This window comes from Notolabrus celidotus, chromosome 12 (assembly GCF_009762535.1).
Source record: "Notolabrus celidotus isolate fNotCel1 chromosome 12, fNotCel1.pri, whole genome shotgun sequence".
NCBI classification, from domain to species: domain Eukaryota; kingdom Metazoa; phylum Chordata; class Actinopteri; order Labriformes; family Labridae; genus Notolabrus; species Notolabrus celidotus.
Genome location: NC_048283.1, coordinates 29,938,037 through 29,956,227, shown reverse-complemented (window position 1 = coordinate 29,956,227; position 18,191 = coordinate 29,938,037).

Sequence of the window (18,191 nt, the reverse complement as noted above, 5' to 3'; positions counted from 1 at the left end):
ACACACACACACACACACACACACACACACACACACACATACACACACACACACACACACACACCCTCTCTCTCTCTCTTGAAGCCCCTGCTGCCCAGTCTTCATTACCCTCCAGCCCCCCTGAGGGGCACGTGGAGGTGGGGGCTGACAGGGCTCAATCTCTCCTTCTATCCGGAGCCCTGGGGCTGCACTGGAATTTACACCCCTGGTCCTGAGAACGAACACGGATATACACTCCTCCACTCTCCTATTGTTAGGAAGGAGGACGAGAGCAGGAACACACAGAGAGGAGAAATGTAACTGATTTCCCATGTCTTAGGGGGCTACAGGGACCAACCTCTCAGGGGTCCTGATGCTGAAGATAAAAGCTAAACAATGCTAAAAATGTAATATCACTGTACATCTATCCATATCTCCGTTTACATTTCTAATTTTTTTTAAACACTTTTTAAAACTCTTTTTACAAACTTCTCACTAAATGCCTTCATGGCAGCTTTCACTGAAGTTGTAACCCCAAACACATATAATTCCCCTTCATTTAACAGGCCTCATTTCACCTATAATTACCCCAGCTACTGAGGTGAAAATTCGATTAGTGTTACCACTATTGTCTGTCTTTGATTTACAGTGTACATGGGAAGTCTACTGTAAATCCTCCTGTAAAGAAATGTACATTGTTCTGAATTCATTAGCTCACACTTACATTGTGTGTCTGTGTGTGCTGCGAGAGGGGCTCATAAAAAAGCACTTCCCCTGTAATTGAGGATCGTGTCATCCCCTCCCCTCCTGTTAAAAACAAACTGCAAACTGAGCAGTTGACTGAGGAGGAGGGAGGGAGAGAGTGACTGAGCAATCTTCTACCATTTGGTGTGTGTGTGTGTGTGTGTGTGTGTGTGTGTGTGTGTGTGTGTGTGTGTGTGTGTGTGTGTGTGTGTGTGTGTGTGTGTGTGTGTGTGTGTGTGTGCTGACCTGCTAACCATGTGTAAACACAGTAAATGGTTTTGACTGTCAAAGCTGAAGTTCGGCTGCCCTTTCTCACGAGGAGGGAGCAATCAAGCTCTGTGCTGCAGATCAATGGACAGACTGAGATGAGCTCTATGAAATAACAGCTCAGTGATGTCTGTCTCACTGATGCTGACTATGCGTTGCTCAAGCTGACGCATTTTTAAACATCCTGGGTGGGCTCCACTTGGCGTGTCTTGACGATGAAGTACATGTCCTTTCGGTGTCAGGGTTTGAATATAGAGAACTCTTCACAACAAATACAGTAGACGTGTATCTCTGAATGATTTTCTGGAAACTGCCTCCATGCTGTTGACACCTGTGTTTAATTCTTCTTACGTGAGAGTTTCCCATTCAAGTCTATTTAATGCTTTGTAAAGCCGACTCATTGTGCAATGTTTACACCAACACACTGGAACACGGGGCCCCATTGTGCCTGGTCCCGGCCCTCGAGCTCGCGAACTGAGTTACACCACCGGCTGGGCCAGAGTGCCCCATTAGCTTAATGGCCGTCTAGGATTTCACAGGGATGCATTGCTGTTATGGCTGAAAGCATTGCGTTTCCCTTTTTATGGCTCCTTCAGATTCACAACACCCAGAAATAGGGGTTAGAGAGGAGAGGAGGAGGAAGAGGCGGGGAAGACAAAACAATACAAATATTGAGGCAACTTTACACCGTCCAGGGTTTGGCTCAGGCAGACAAGTCAGGGAGAGAGAGACGTTGCAAGGAAGAGCAACAGAGGATGAGGCAAGAGAAAAAGGGAAACAAGGAAAATATTTTACAACACTGGAATAATAATAATACAAAGGAAGAGCTGTGTGGTGGAAAGAAAACAGGCTGGAAGCAAAGAGTCCTGATGCTCACTGTTCCTCTTTAAATGTCTCTCCGGGGTATTGACTGACTTAACAACTGATGACCTGATTCTCTTTCCCATAGCTTTGACCTTTGACCTCAGTGACTTCCCCAGCTGGGTTGAAAAGCAATCTGAGCAAAGGGTCAAGTTCCACCTCAGCCAAGTGTAGCATGTGACATCTATCATTTCATTTCTTCAAGTCTTTTTTAGTCATCTTTTCAACACCTTTTGGAGAACAGGTATAGAAATAAAATAATTTGAACTTCACATGAGGAGAACTTCAAGTTATGTCATTCATTTAGTTAAAATTATTTTCTTCATCACTGTTTAGGCCTCTTTCAGTAATACCTGCTAAAAATCCGTTAAAAGCAACAGAAATCCAACCAAGAAGCAAAAAATATAAACATCCAATATCTTGAACATGATTTGCACAAATATGCTATTTTTTCTTTTCAGGAATGTGCACCTGCATGCTCTACCTCTTAAAATCCATTGTTGTTACTGTCTTGTAAGTTGTTTTCGGATGACCACTTTACATTTGGGGTGAATTAGTTGTGTTAAGCTTCATGAACCAACACTATCATATCTGCTTGACATATTAGACATATAACCAATGCTAGCTATTGACACTTACTTCCCCTGACATACAGTACGTTCATCCTGCTATATAGTAACTTGATCCTATTATAGCGCTCTGTGGATTTGTGACCTCTGTAACTGACCATCTGGTATGCATAAAGCAAAGTGATTGTGATGAATATGCTTTTATTGAAACTGAGCCGAGGTTTCCTTTGGTACCACATGGTACCAAGAAGAGCATAGTGAGGGGAAGTGATGCTCAGTTCTTGGGGCTATCATGACTGCATCCCCCCTCAGTGTACAGTGAATAATGGTTTGTTAAGGAAATAAAACAATTACAGATTAAGCTGGTCATTTGGAGGAAAAGGCGTTTTTTACTTTTATCCTGAAGTTATACAGACAGAGTAGTATCAGTATTTTGAACAGTCAAGTATAACACATCAGCCAGAAAGCTGTTAGATTAGCTTTGGAAAAGGAAAAGCATTCCTGGCCCTCTTGTTGGGAATGCTAATACAACTTCTGGTCAAAAAGCACCTGAAGTTATTGACAAGGCATCATCAATGTCTCATGACATCAGCTACAGGGAGCGGTAGGTAGACCTCTCTGCCGCTGCTTCATCACCTTTTGGGCTTATAGTGGTAAAACATCTGCAAAGTGTAACTCCCAGCTGTCGACCTTGCAGCTTACGGTAGACTGTCTGCAGAGATAAGGACTGTATTTCAATGTAAACTAAAAGCCTTTGCCGCATGAACAGAAAACATCATCAACAAATCTACAGAGCGTCAAAGTGAGAAAAACTTAAATGGTTTCACTCACATCAAATGAGTCCATAATTCAAACATCTCTCATCTTCCTCACCATGTACCTGATTCATTTCTTCAGTGTAACCCTTTTCTTCTACTAAATATATGTACAGTATGTCCTCATAGAGACACAAAAACTGCAGATGGGAAATTCATATTCATAACAGATACACTTATTTTTTCACTTCAAGAAGTTTTGAAATCATTAGATCATACTTCTGCAGTTCAGACATTTGGTATACATGAAGAATGATGTATTTTGACTAACCTATGATCTTTTTTCAGCCCAAATGGAGGCATCTGTTGGTGGAACTCATAAGCATGAAAGGCAGATATTAAAGATAGAGTGGGATGATCTGTTCCTGAAAGAGGAAGAGCCATTTTGTTTCAATCTGTGGGCCAGGCAGGGCTTTCACTATTGTGACAAACTTGCTTTGATATATCTCGCATGAAGCACAATGTGGTTATTGAACCTTGGAGAGCATCTGCTTGTCATTGAGAACATGAGACTGTGATTTATGAGTTAGATTCGACATCAAGACGTGAACGGGACGGGTGAAGAGATGACATCAGGGAATCATGAACTACATGAAAAAAAAGATCCAGTTGTATTCTTCATTTTTACCTTTATGGGCCAAGGTCACATTTAGTATCATCAGTTTGACAAATATCTTGTGATCCGAATAACCATAGAGCAATGTGATAAACATTAACACCACAATGAGATCACAATCGAGAGTCATTAAAGGATGAGTGATGATACTAAAGGGAGGCGTGTCAGTTACATTTAGTCAATTTTACCTATTGACTCACATGAACCGCGGAGTATTTGGCCGGGGGCCATCAGATGATGTTATTGTACCACAACCATAATTCAATAGGAACTGATCTGATCTTCTCTGACAGAGTTCACATTTTGTGAAAGAAAAAACGGTGAAGCAGATGAAACAGATACATATTCAAGGGAACTTTATGAATCAAATCAGGGGAAGTAGATCGTTTATTTTTCTGCAGAAAACAAAAACTTAATAAAAGAATCCTATTTTGTCTGTCTTTTTCGTTTGTTTAAGATCCTGGGAACTCCAGATAAGGACCATTGACCATTAAACACTCATTGACATGCTATAAGATAATGAAATAATGTGACTCCATGGGCTTTATGTCTTGCATTTAAAAATGGTCATTGTTCTGCAAACTTTAAAAATGTTTTTAAAAAAAACAGAAAGAAAGAAAGAGAGAAATGGGGGGTGGGTTGCTTTCTGATAGCAAAATAAAGCCTAGAAAATGTTCCAAATCGAGCATACATGCACAACGACTTGAGTTTCTGGGTTGGAGTTTCTTGAATTTAGCCAAAAGAGTTGACCCTGTCTGCAGCAGTTGATCGCCTAGCTTCCATTCCAGTCTTCTGGCTGGTTTCTCAACAAAGGGGCCGAAGTGACTGGCATCACATGTGGGTAATACATGTGAGAAGTACCTCCATTCAAACGTACTTAAAAAAAAGATCTATCCCTTTAATAAAGATCAGAATAAAGAGAATACTCTACTAGACTAAACACAATTCTACTTAACACTTTTCTGAATTATTGTCTCTGCTGAGCATGAATTTGTATATAAAACTCAAATATTTGTCACATCTTTGACATCTCCTTTAATTCTGCTTTTAATCCTAAAAGTTTAAAACATTCTTCTACTTTAAAAATCTTTAAAGCATCAAGCTACAGGGTTTTGAAAGAGGAAGAGTTTGCTGCAAACCTGAAGTCCTGTTTGATAGCTGTTTGTTGGAGAACAGCACAAATCAGTCCGTGATGATTAACATGTGGGTCAGGCCAACACTTCAGTGTCTGAACCACTGTAGGGACAGATGGAGGTCCATCCACTTGATACCCCTCATCAGGACGTCAATAGTCCCCACTTGAACTTTACAGTAATGCCTTTCCTGTTCTGCCCTCTTTTATCTTTGTCAGTTCTTTTTTGATCTTTCCTTCTAATCCTCAGTCCTTTGGCATGCCCGGCTGTCTAGATTAAAGAACCTTGATTGTCAGGAAAAAGACAAATTACTGGGATGGAGGAGAGCCATAAATGGCCTTACTCACATACCTTACCCAGGCTGACTTCAGTCCTCGGTACCACCACAAAGCAGGACTGTGTTCTTTGATCCAGGAAATAACAACAGCATTTGTCATTTGATGGGGAGGCTTCAGTGTGAGAGGCATGGTACACAATAAAATCGAGACATATTTTGTGAAGATAGGGTTTGGCTCAACTTTTAAACCCAAACTGGGATTGAAAATGTCTCTCACTATTAAAATAACAAATATGATGAACTTTGAAATACATAGTGCCGTGACATGCGTTAATGCTTTGTCTCTGCTTTGCTGGACGCTCTGCTTATTTTTCATGAAAGACTGATTAATTTTCTGAGGACCGAGCCAAAAACATCATTTTAAAAATAAAGAGATCAGAAGAAGAAATGTTTGAGCTTTTTGTAGTGGAAGAAATGAAAATCCAAGCATTTATCATATTAATGCACCTGTGCAATCTAAGTATGTCCTTCACAAAGAGATGAGCTCAGTGTCCCAAATAACCATTTATCTGCCGCCAGCTGTAAGTGTCAGAGCAGCCAGGGCAGCCGTATCACAGTGGCACTCTTGACCCTGCATGACTCTGCTCGAGTACCAGTTCCTTTGGCCCGCAGCCAGGACAGCTTGGACCACTTTAGACAGTCTGCTTCATCAGACGAGTAATAGGAGGTACCAACAAGATACAGCCTGCAGGTTTGGCAGTGTATCTGGTGATTTAACAGTGTTTCTGTTTTTACTGATGAAGTATAGAAAGCTGAACCACAAAAGGATGAAGAAATACATAAGTGGAGTTAAAGTTGTGTAATTTCTTGATCATAATAAAACACCAGTTGTTCCCATCCAGTCTGATCCTGAGTTTCTTTTTTACTATCTCTGCATTCCTCTCTTCCCACTCTTTTCCATTTTTTATCATTCACTCTTTTTTTCCTCTGCCTTCAACCTTTTATCCAAAACTTTTTCCTCTTTCACCCTCACTGCCACTTTCCCCCTTTTCAGCTCACTGCCCCGACACCTCACCATCAGGGAGCTGCCCTAATCTTTTTGACCTGTCACATCCTCCACAAGCTCTTCCGCCGGCTCAAGTAGAGGCTCCTCTACAGTATATGTGTGTGTCTATTGGGGAGTGAGTGTTGGAGTAGAGTTTGTTGACGTTGTGATGTGTCTTTTTGTAGTTGCAGAGGCCTGTTTATGCGCCTCTCAGGGTCATTGAGCTGTTGGTCATGCACAACAGAGAAGAGCAGACAGTTCTATCTTCAGTCAGGGGGTAACACAGTTAAATCAGCTTCAATTCATATTCAATCATTTTAGATATTTTAATGTGCTAAGTGAGTGTCTGACAAGGGCAGACTATATGTTACAGCCTGAACAATCTACATTAAGAAAAGCATGCTGCAATTACAGAAATAATGCAAATTCAAAAGCACATGCATGAGTCACAAATGCAATGGCAGTAAAGTGCAACAGTCCATGGTAGACTATCTTTAAGTCTAAAGGTGACTCTCTGATGTCCCACTGTGCCACTTTCCCATCTAAACATGTCAGGTCTCTTTCTCTGTCCTGTCAATAATAAAGCTGTTTCCCTGAGCGCCCCCACATGGAGCACATCTGTTGTGAGGTCTTAATGCAGAGGGTTTCTTTTGCAGGTACTTCCTGGTTTGTTTGTTTTAAGCTTTGCATCATCCCTTTATTTTGCAGCCCGGTTGCTGTCAATGCAGTTGACAGCAACTGCTGTTTTTGATTTTGTTTCTGCACTCGTGCACTTGTGTTTTTAGTGTGTATCCGTTGAGCATTTGCAACTAATTTTTCCTAGCGGAGATTGTTCGGACTGTTGCAGGTCTTCTGGGTTTATCAGCCACTGCAGTTATGTGCAACAAAACCTAATGTTCCTCTGCTTTGAGCATGCATTTTTCTGTAATTGTGTTGAAAAATGCACTAAAAATGCAAAGTGTCAGTTGAAATATGAAGAAAGGTTTTTATTTTATAATTTGTATTTATAATATTCTTTTGATTTTTGTTGTTTTGTTTTGGTTCTATTTTTAATATTAGATAATAATTCACTGCACACAAGTGTATTTCCCTTTCAAAACTATTGCCCATTTGTAGGACTGACATAAAGAGCTTCTTTATTTTAATCAAAAATCAAGGAGAATAAATCTATTATGATAACAGGCTAAAAGGGTTAATACAATTATTAAAAAGAAAAACACAGGAAGAGGAAATCACTTGAGCTCAGAAGATATGCGTAAATGTGTGTGTGTATGTGTGTGTGTGTGTGTGTGTGTGTGTGTGTGTGTGTGTGTGTGTGTGTGTGTGTTTAAGGGTTAGACTGACGTTGTGATTTATGAGCTGAGAGCAAATTATATCTCTAACAGACTTTTACACTTTGTCACTGATGATAAACGAGCAGGTCACACACTTTCACCTCTAAATGAACTAAATCTCTGTCACAAACACACACGTCTTCACTCTTTCACATCCACAAACTGGTACAGTACAGACAGCGTGATGTATACACAAAACGGACACCTAGCGTGGACACACTGGCAAATGCACAGCTCTCTTCTCAACCCATAAACACACGTTCACACACACTTCTCACTCATTACCCAGAACTCTCTTACCCCCTGAGCCACCGTCCACTGACAGGAGCTCGCCCCGACTCCTCTCTGACACGTCCCCCGGGGTCAGAGGTCAGCTCGGTAGTGTGAAGTGCAGGGGGGTGTTGAGGGCCCTGTGGTGCAGCTGGGGGGATCAGAGCGGGGAGAGCAGTCATATTCCTTTCGGTTCCTCGTGGAGCAAAGGGCCAGGGGGACTGAAAGGGGGCACATTGTTGAAGAATACTTGTGATAATGATGTTATTTGGGTACTCGCAAGGCCTGCTCGGCAGCTGTTGACAGTAATGATGTAGTGTGGTGCGTGTGTGTGTGTGTGTGTGTGTGTGTGTGTGTGTGTGTGTGTGTGTGTGTGTGTAATTAATGATTCTCACAGCTCTCCTACATACCAGCTGCTGACTGAGGCAGGAAGTGGATGATTGATGGGAATTATTGATACCTCTCTCCCTCAAACACACACATACATGTAGCAGTCACACACCGCTCAGGGTTTCTGCATTCTTGATAGGGTTTTGAGTTTGTTGCTTTTTCTCCACCTATTCATGCATGGACTCATCAGTCACTGGTGAAGGAATGTCAATACTCCACCTTGTTTTAAGTTACCATCTACCATATGCTCCAATTTTGCTCCTTCAATCAGTCTATACTGAGCATTTCTAATATCATAACATTTTTCATTTTATTTTGAAAAGAGGCCAAATAAAGGCTGAGACCATGAAGTGGAGGGATTAATGGATGCACCTTTGGGTCAGTGGGAAATCACTGATGTTATTCAAGGAGAACCTTTCTGTAATGAATTCAATCCCTGTCTTGTAATCATGATCATACCTAGAAATGTGCTTAAAGCTCCTGTGAGGAGATTTCAACTGATTATGAAACAGACTGAAATTATAACCCATGTCTCTTCATTAGCGATCAAATGAAACCAGTCCACCAGGGACGAGACTGACTGTTTCTATAAAGTTCATTTTAAAAAACTGATGCAGCTGCTTGGGTGTCAGGAGAAAAGATTGACAGCAGGCTCACATGAAGTTTAAGGTTAATGTTATGTTAAAATCCGTCCGAAATGAACGAACATGTGCATCTATGTGCACCAGCCTTGCTTATCTTGAAACATTTATATAACTGATTTAATGATATGAAAACATGTGTGATAATCATTTTATGCAGCTATAGATTGAGCCAAGGCATACATACACTTGGCAGACAACCTGACTTCTATGCTAATTTTAAATCAGACAAGTAGATTGTCTGAGTTATCAACATTTGTATTTATAGACTCATGAATTGGCAGGGTCTTTTTCAGCCATGTTGATTTGATTCCTTCTTAACTCAGAAACAAGATAAAATCATCCATGTGAATAAAGTCTCTGCTTCATACGCTGACTTGTACACATGTATTGAGCATTGCTAAGAATGTTCATTCATTGCATTTTATCTTCTCATGTTTATGTTACTATAATCCAGCATTAATCACCCTGTGAGTTTAGCATGTCGATGTAAACCTTTAACTGTTCTGGGTCTAGATTTGAAAATACGTGGTATCACTGCCCTCAACACAGAATTCCAAGTTAATGCTAAGACATGTGATCATAGAGAGGAAGATGGCAAACAATGAAAACAATCATGCAAAGGAAGAGGAAGAACTTAAAGAGTGAGTCTTTGAACTGATTTGGTGCAAGAAGAAAAAGAAACAGAGAAAGCAGGGGAAGCTTACACATGGCTCTGTATTAGTTCTCAGGCTTTGCTTGTGTTTATTGGTGTGTTTGTGTGTGCACTTGTGTAAGTGTGAGAGTGTATTTACTGTAAAACAGGTCCTTAAACATGTGGCTGCTATTATCACCACAGCCCGTGGTCAATGCAGAAGACCCACCACCTCTTATGTGAGTGAGTGTGTGTGTGTGTGTGTGTGTGTGTGTGTGTGTGTGTGTGTGTGTGTGTGTGTGTGTGTGTGTGTGTGTGTTTATCCTCTACTATATCCTATTTATACAACAATAATTGATCTATCCATTGAGAAGTTGTACATTGATAGTGTTGGAGGTGGTAATATAGTCATTATGAGTTTAAATCAAATCTGAACAGCAGGCAGATGGCTGCCTAGAAGTTTGAAAAACAAAGATGAAGTACATTATTGGAAGTACTGTGTGTAAAAGATAAGAATCAGGAGAAACAAAAAAGAGAAAATGATTCAAGAAACCTTCAAGTGTGAGACACAGCTCATGTGTATTCATACACACTCTTTCTGTCTGCCTGCAGCTCATTAAAGGTTTAGTCTCTGGCAGGCCTGATGGGTCTGCTGCATGTTAATCCATGTGATAATTCAAAGTGATGTGATACGTACGAAAAGTTGCAGGAGACCTCAACTCATAGCATCAACCTTCAGACCTGTCCGGTTTTTAATCTCCTACAGAGACAGCACAATTTTAGTTGATAGTTGAATGCATGAAATGAAGGTAAAAATACTCTATAATTTAGTACAGAGCTTTCAAAGTAAAAATACTAAAACATTGATGTAGTAAGCTACTTTAGCCGTGTTGCTCTGGCTCAGCTACATTTCCCCTGGGCCTGCTTCCCTTTAGTGACGCTAAATGCAGAGTGTACCTTAGCTCACTACACTTTACAAGTAGCTTGCCTAACATTGGGATTAAGTAACACATTTGTTAAACAAGTACATGTGGTGTTAGAAGCAGAGTCAAAGTAACACCCAGTTAGGTGATACTGGAGCTTCAGTAGCCGCAGTACATTTCCTCCTTGTATTCAGTGTACTGTCTCTGTCTTGCATACACTGTTGACAGCCGGTTGGTAAAATCCGACATCAAACAGTGAGGCCTGATATTCTCCTGCTCCATCTGTCTCTGTGCTGCTCGCTGTTTATTGTTTCATCTCCACTTTATTTACTGTTGGCTTAATTATTTCCATGTTTGATCTTCTGAGGGATGTCAGGGGCAACCAGTCTCCTGATGTATCTACACAGTCACACACGCCAACAGCATGTGTTGGTACAGTACATCCACAGGCCAAAACACACACGCACAGGCTCACACATAAACACACACCCAGGGCTTTCCTGTTCACTCACAGTGCAGGTGACAGAGACCTCAACCACAAGATGGATGACTGTCTGCCTGCGACATCTTAAACCTGTTACCTCTGAGTGGATGTTTATTTGAATTCTCCTCCCTGCTGTATCACGTATGGGGGGAATTCTCTTGAACTGCAGCAGCAGGAGTGTAAATATTATGGGGAAAGCCACTGAGACATGAAATGTAGCTTTAATTACAACACTGATATATGGAGGTCAGTCTCTCAGCGCATGTGGAGGGAACTTGACCCTTCCCTTTTCTGCCCATGATTTCTTGTTTGATTTGGTGTACACACTCATTAAACAAATGTACATACTGTATTATATATGGTACAATATGTTTGTATAAGGGTAAGATATATGGTGGAGCTTGAAGGCCGTGCAGGGCCTGACTTAAAGAGAACGCCATCAGTGTGCAAGTGGACGTAATACCAAAGACAAGTTATTTAAAGCATGAAATGATTCATGATATCTGTTCAAGTTAATGCTCCCTTCTATCATGTAGATATATCAGTAAACGAGAGGTCAAGCGACTGAAAGTATTCAATAATAGAATAATTTAGTATAAATAAACCACTGATTAGAAACTGCACTTGAGGCAATACATTACACATTGTAGCTGGCACATGTTAACACAAGTTATTTTTGATGGGAGAAGCTGATGGAAATATGATTTTGTGTAATCCAAACCTGTCTATGGAATAAGTTATGGTCAGACCACTGTGGAAGATGTGGCAGATAATGTACTGGCTTCAGAAAAAGCAGCATCAAATAAAAATCCTCCTTTGTGTCTGACTGCATTACTTTTTTCAACCTTCAAAGAATAGTTTTGGCTTTCGTTGAAATGATCAAATCAATAACGTTGACCTTAAGTAACTGCTGCGGCTAAAATCAAATTGGCCAAGACAGTTTAAGAATCTATTGTCCTGCTTCAAATTTAGGACAGTTTTATTATAAGGCCTGTTCAAATATGCTTCTTTCTTTGAAAAGCCCAAAATAGGCTTTAGATCTTAAGAATTTCTCTAGTATAATATCAAATGAATGTATGACTTGATTTGGAACAACCAGAGTTGTAGTGTGGAAACACAATCATTATCATGATTTACTAAAATATTGAGAGGCTGTGAACTCATGTCATTTCAGCTTTAATCACCCACTTTAAAGACACTATGTGGAGTTTTGTCTGTTTTGAAACAGCGTCTCTGTCATACTGACACCTCTTTATGACCAACAGAGTAAAATTAGATCATCAGTTCAGGTTGGATTGGTGCAAAGAAACTAAGCGGCTCTATCAAATGATGCTGTTTTTTGTGCTGGCACCTTTTTAGCATCCTCAGCTCAAAAATGACCACGGTATCAACTGTTTTTATTCAGCTGATACTGGTCCATTCACGGTTGGTGATGGTAAAAACAGTCTTAACCTGTAAAATAACCATACCAACTTCTAAAGCGTTCCCCAGAATCAACACATCATGAAAACTCCTCACAGTGCCTTTAAAGCAGGAAGATAATGAAAGAGAAAATGACACATAGAAAATGTTTTTTGAAGTAATTGATCAAAATTATTACAGCATCTTTAATCCAAAAAGGGTGGTAGAAGAGTTTATTTTCAGAGTACTGTAATGATACTATTACACCCAGGATCTTTTAGGTTGCACATGATGCAGCTGTGAGATATTGCCCTGGTTTATCTGAGCCCTCAGAGCCATAGTTTATACTGCAGGGACATGATAACCATCACCACCTGTGTAGTGTCAAGATTAAACCTGTATCTGTGGAGAAAGGCGTTCAGTTTAATGTCAGTGTGGAACTGGCAGCCATCTATCTACCTCAGCTCCTTTCCATCTTTGGCGTGAAGAGGAAGTCACAGCATATTGTTGCATGAAGGAATGTTTTAGTAAACATGTTTTTTTATAATTTACTTTTACATTTAACCTTTTGAATGCTTCAAATGTGTAATATTACACAGGTATAGAACTTAGACTTTGCTGACTCAGAGGACAAACAAGAGGTTTATGAGACAGGTGGAGAAGCTCTGCAGGGCAACCTGGAAGCCAGTGACAACAGAGAGATTAATCTGTGGAAAAGCTACTGAGGTGGGACTTCTCAGAGACCTGAGGGACAAATTGATAATGTGGAAGAAGTTCAAGGCAGAGTGCAAGATGGGTATTCTTACCTCTGGCAGTGCAGGAAACCAGAGGAAAGGATTTAGGATGAGGCCAGAAGCTGGCGCACTGAAAGGTGAGCTTGTGGAGCCCTGTGATCAGGAGACTGCTAAAGAACCTCCGCAGGAGATTGTGAAAGCTGAGTGGAAGCAGAAGATCACTGCAATAGAGTCTGTTGCATAGCACGGCAGCAGATAATGTGCTTTTGGCTTGAGAGCTGAAAATAAGTGTTCTCTGTTGTGCAGCAGCAGCAGCACAATAAAAGTATTTTGCAGCAGGAACAGGGGACCTTCGAATATTGAATAGCAGACAATTGTTGAAATTCATCAGTACCAGAAGGTTACTGAGATTGGGTTTGCTCCACAGGACTGGATATCGCTACTGCAGCTCTGCAAAAACTGGCAAGGCCCAGCTTGATCAGCAAAGTAATTGTTGAAGTTCAGCAGGAACATGAAATGATTGCTGCAGCTCCACTGTACCAGGAGGCAGCTCACGCAGCGCTTATGTACTCTGTGGTGCTGGGCAGGAGAGGCTCTGGGGTGCTGGAAACATGGTTTACAGAATGAAGGATCTGAACAATTTTGTGGTGGGCTAGCGAGCCAGGAACCAGGCCAGCAACTGGATGTGAGCAGGTTGAGGTGCAGACTGGAAACTATCAGGCTGAAGGAAAACAGATCGGAGTACAGAAGTACTTCCAGAACTTATCGTAGAGAGTATAAGGTTTCGATAATCGTTATAGGTACCCTTGATGATAGTCCCCAAAATCACTAAGAATTAATGCAATAGAGAATATCGCTAACTTCAATGGTTGGATTTATTCAGCAGAAACACTGCTGTTATAGCGTGGGACCAGTTCCTACCGGATGAATGTGGTAGCATAGCCTATGTACCCTATCATTAACTAAGCTATACTCAACAAATAACACTACAGCATTCATCAGATATTTAATAGAGAAACTGATCCTGTAGCAAGCATGTAGCTGAGCGTCTGTAGGCACACAGATTAGATTTGTGGGTACAAAGTGTTCTTAGTCTCAGTGTTTATCTTGTGGTTGAGAAAAGCACAATGTGATGCTTCTTACACAATAGCTAGGCCAGCACACATAATGTAATTTTAGTGACATTGAACCATGAAGAATGTCTATCTGTTATTTGGGTACATTTGAAAGCAGGAAAGTCTATGAGGAAATACGGTCCCATTTAAAAACCAGAGCGATGTTTTCACTTATGTTCATCAGCATGTCCTGGATTGATTTCAGTGTGACAAAAATATTCTCTAAAAAAGCTTTATTTGAAAAGATATCTGTGTTGTATGCTACAACAGAGATTTGTCAAATTAGACATAGTGGGTATTCAATTTCAGCGCAGCTAAAATATTGTACATTTCCACTCAGACCAATGATCAGAACCCAACCTAACTCTCAGTGGCTGCACTGCATAATCAATCATCCTTCACCCAGAACAAAATAGTAAAACAAAATTAACCTCACAAGATTCAAACAGTGCATGTTTCATATTTGGAGCTAAGTATAAATCATATTTAGATTTTTACAAAGTGACATTTCTATATGAGGTTTATTCAATCAAGCTGGACCTGCCAGACTGTGGACTGGACTCACAGGAAATGTGAAAGTGTAGCCAAGTCTATTGTCCTGATGGTCTTTTATCCCAATAACTTGTCCCTCTGTGGTGTACGCAGGAGATAAACAGTCACATAGTTGGGAAGCCACCACGACTGTTTCCTATAACTCATAACGATGCGGGGATCCCATTACAAAACAGATAGACTGAGAAGCAAGGGAAGAGAGGAGACCAGAGGAGAAAGAACAATCAGAGAAAAGGGCTTAGACAAAGATTTAGAAATAGGATCTGAGCATTCAAGAGATTTTCCTGATTAGAAAATGTCAAAATAAAACTTAAAGTCTGACTACTTTTGCAGTGGAAGGTAGCACTGTATTACGCAACCCACATCTCTGACCGAACTTCACTGTATCCAATACAGAACTGTGCCACATCAGAAGCCAATTTCTTAAAACACAAATTAGATGGTGGTACCCCACACAGGACACACACAGTCTGTTCCACTACCCTGTCCTCAGTGTTACCTCCTACCTCTGCACATCACCAAAATGAGAGAATGAGACGTGCTCTGGGAGGCTGTGCAGAGGTGCTGTACACTGAATGTAAATGTCAGTATGTTTAGATTCTCACCATGATTAAAAGAGTAAACAGGCCCATGCTTAATCTCCACACTCACAGACTCAGACTTGGAGGCGCATGCCCAATAAGTGTGTGACTACTGTCCTGCTGGCAAGTCATGAGGGCTCCGCTGAGGACACCAAACTATGGATGTTGGTGAGTTTACATTATCCACAGATTTTCCTTTGGTTCTTACCCAGAATTCATCACAAACTTGGTGACATGTTTTGCGGTTGTGGTAGCAATACATAAAAAGAGGATGTTATTGAACAGGTCGCAGAAAACGGTGCAGCACTGTGAAGGTAATCTAATGAGGGAAGATTAAAGAATGATATTCGTCTTGAAGAATGACTTGTCTTTCAAACTCCAACCAGCAGATATAAGTTAGAGTCTGACATCCAACAGTAGTTATGTGATTATTACTGTTTGGTGAATAAATGAACTAATGAGGCTAATAGACTTATTGGCATTCATTAGATTTCAGGAAATATCCCCTCCTCTGAGTTTTTAACAAATCCCACACTGCCTAACCCCCCCTCCTTTGTAATTGACCTCCAGTTTCCATGGTTGATGCACAGCTAAAGAGCCTGGGAGGCCAGGGTCACTGCTCCTGACAGGCAGCCTTCACTGATCTGTCTGTTAGCGAGACACATCGACAGGGATTTGGTTACTTTCAGCGGGGTACTTCAGAGGGCGACATGACAAACCTACACACACATACAAACACATACGCACACATACACAACATGATGCAAAGAGAGTAGTGTGTAGGTATGAATCAGAGGATACATACTCTCTCTATATCAGGCACAAAGTGACATTTAGGCCACCTCAGGCCTATAATACAAAGCAAGTTCAACATATCCTGGGTATCTTTTGGTTATCTGGCTTCAGTAACTCTGACAGAGGTGATCCGTCTGAACGGTCTCAACCTGATAAGTAAACCCAGATTTACTGTGGGTGAAATCACATGAACAGGGCTGAGGTAGCAACATATGGCCAATAGATGTGTAATATCAAAACTCTGTCACTTGTAGGACAGAACAGGGCTGTGCATGTGTGTGTGTTTGTCGAAGTGTATCCACACCATGCCTTGTGAGCTCCAGCAGTGCCATAACTCTATAGAATCAGACATTGGGACACCAACATTACACCACTGTGAGATGTATCGTAGAGCTACAAAGGACAAAGGGCTTTACACACAAACAGACAAGTAGGGAAAGTACTTGGGGGGCATGGAGAAGTTCGCTTGGATCTGAGCCTAAAGTCCTCACGCACAGATGTTACCTGTATCTATTAATACCTCTTGTCTTGTTGAAACAGATGCCTCACTCAAACACTGTTTCCATCTATCCTTTCTCTTAGCTGTTTTTTTTTCGCTGTTGTTTTGTTGCCATGAGCTCATCCCGGCAGGAGCTGGGTGTGATGCGCCTGTTGCATCAAGAGTGTTGACAGTCGACCTTGCCAACATGTTAAAGGCGTGACACTGAATTAATTGGAATTTCAAATGAAATCACATAAGAAGAATTTTCTGATTCTGAACTGAAGGTTTTACATGTTCCATCCTGAAGAAGTGCAGATCTTGTATTACTGTAGCTTGAATTTCTGCAAGGAAAGATTTAAAAGGAAACTGCATTTATCACAATAAGCATATCCAAGAAACCTGATATCCGTCACCTGCATCATTCTGGTGGAGTACACCTGTGCAAGGTGAGCCAACTCAACAGGAATGCATGAGAGGTACAAAGTATTATGTTTCTTATTGCTTGGTCATTTGTTTTTCATGCAGACACAGCATACAGTAAGAAACAAAGCTTTCTTATGCATGTACAAAAATAATGGAAAGTAACACTTCTTCCTGCTCTCTTCCTCTATCTCTTTGAGTTTTCCACTCTGTGCTCTGGTAACCCAATCTCTGTGAATCACCAGGTGATAAATGATCGTTTCTTTCCAGCAGAGTATGGGTGGCTTCGTCTGACCCTGTAGCTCGACCTCACTCAGACAGACAGACAGACAGACAGACAGACAGACAGACAGACAGACAGACAGACAGAAAGACAGACAGACAGACAGACAGACAGACAGACAGACAGAAAGACAGACAGACAGACAGACAGACAGACAGACAGACAGACCCTAAAAATGGATGCAGAGGAGAGGTAAACAAACTTGCAGAATTATATCGTTTTGGTGTTCACACGTATTTAGAAATATCATTTTTTTCCAGTATCTCCAGGGATACAAATATCATTCATTCATAAAAGATTGGACCCTGACTGAAGTAGATTTTTGAACTATTTCATAGGTACGAATACATTTCTTTATTTCAATCAACAGTGAAAGTCAGCTGCTTGTGTTTGAAGCCCTGAAAATTGTATTAAATTTTTGCTCACTTATGACACTGATATCCATCTTTTATTTAATTATTATTTTTTTAAATTATGTGCTGTTTCTTTGGTGCTCACTCCTCTGGTATATGTCAGTACCCTGTCAATATAACTAGATTCACACACATGCAGGCATGCAATCCCAGGGAAAGACGTACACACAATGATATCAGGCCTTCCCATCTATGACTTCAACACAGCGCAGGTTTTCCAGACAAAAACAAGCAAATAGAGACTCACAAGCTTTGAAGCAATGTCGATATATTGTAAATATCCTCTCATTTCTGTCACTGTAAACCTGGCAGGTCTAACGGGTGCAACGTTCCTTGATCTTGTTTGATAGTTAAATTAAAGGTGACAGCTTTGATGTATTGGACGACAATATTGGTGGGATTTTTCCTTTTTCCTCGTCATGCTTACACATCAT